Source organism: Aureococcus anophagefferens (genome assembly GCF_000186865.1).
Source record: "Aureococcus anophagefferens unplaced genomic scaffold AURANscaffold_21, whole genome shotgun sequence".
Classification (NCBI taxonomy): Eukaryota; class Pelagophyceae; order Pelagomonadales; family Pelagomonadaceae; genus Aureococcus; species Aureococcus anophagefferens.
In genome coordinates this window covers 249,051-250,382 of record NW_008705581.1, presented here as the reverse complement: position 1 = coordinate 250,382, position 1,332 = coordinate 249,051, and the positions used below count along the sequence as shown (strand labels likewise).

The 1,332-nt window shown below is 70.6% G+C and overlaps 1 protein-coding gene across 1 annotated transcript in view; it reads left to right on the top strand.

The window, feature by feature from the left end:
• Positions 1-1,332, top strand: part of AURANDRAFT_66284 (hypothetical protein) — a gene marked incomplete at both ends in the record, with an annotated part of 7,846 nt that overhangs the window by 6,167 nt on the left and 347 nt on the right. The gene's annotated exons all lie outside the window — the stretch shown is intronic.

The window sequence follows — 1,332 nt, the reverse complement described above, 5'->3', positions numbered from 1 at the left end:
AACGTGAGTGTTCCGCGCGCGCGCGTTACGGAAAACACATCCACGCTTCGAGGCCGTTCCGAGAGATGATCGCTCGTCCAAAAATCAGCCGAAACGAGTGGAAAACGGCCGAGATATGAGCCTTTGAAGTTGGGAATTTCGCTCTCTTGTCCCGCGCCGTCGTGGGCCGGCGCGTTCGTCGCCGTCGCGAGCGCCTTGACGCGGTTCGCCGTCGCGGACGAGAGGCCCGCGACGGGCGCGTCGACGGGCGCCGCGGGCGCGGGCGCGGGCGCGGGCGGCTTGGGCGCCTTCTTGGCCGACTTGGGGTGGTCGAGCGCGACGTCGTCGGCCTCGTTGCCGCGGCCCGGGAAGTGCTTCCGCGTCGCGCGCTCGGGGCCGTCCGCGCCGCCGCCCGTGAGCACGCGGTCCTCGTGGTTGGCCACGTGGTCGACCTGCTTCTTCATGCCCGCCGCGGGCTCCTCGGGCGCCGCGACCTCGGGGTGGAGCGCGGCCTTGACGCGCGAGTCGTCGAGGTCCGCGCGCGCGCGCTTCGCGACGGGCACCTCCTCGACGACGCTCTCCGTGCCGCCGGACTTGCCGCCGAAGACGCGCTTGTGGTGGTGCGCGCAGGACAGGTCCGTCGGCGCCGTGTCCTGGGCGATGATGTTGCCGTGGCCCTCGGGCTTGGCCACGGCCGTCTTGATCGACGGCTTGAACGGCGCGGGCTCCGTCGTCGTCGTCATGCCCACCTCGCCGCCCTCCATGGCGTCGGGCCGCGCCTCGAAGTGCTTCTTCGACGGCTGGGCCGGCGTCGGCGGGCCGCCCGTGCCGTCGATGAGCATCTCCATCTGCGTGTCCTCCGCGGGGAAGTGCCCGCGCGTCGACGACGTCACCTCCGCCGGGGACGTCGAGCCGGAGAGCAGGCCCGCCATGGCGTCCTGGCGCTGGTCGCAGAAGTTCGCCATATCGTCTGCGGGGGAACATCTGCTCGGCGCCCCCGACGGAACGTTCGTTCTTCGCGCGCGCGCCTCAACCCCCCGACGTCGCCTTCTCTTCTCCTTCCCGAACTCGACCTCGTCGGCGACGCGCTTGTTCGAGCGACCGCGGCGCGCCCCATCAGCGTGCGCTGACAGCTCGGGCGTCGCGAAGGTCGGCCGACGCCGCAAGGCCCTCCGACGTTCCACTTTCTCGGCCCCTCGTCGCAATTTTTTGCCTCACCCCGACGTCGCGAGAACCCAAAGACCCCTCGCGCGCCTCAGGCACGTTTCAAGGGGGGGCATGAGGGGGACACAAGGACGCCGCAGCGCGCAGGAGTGCAGTGGCCAAAAGCTAGCGGGTTTTTGGGCGCGAGCT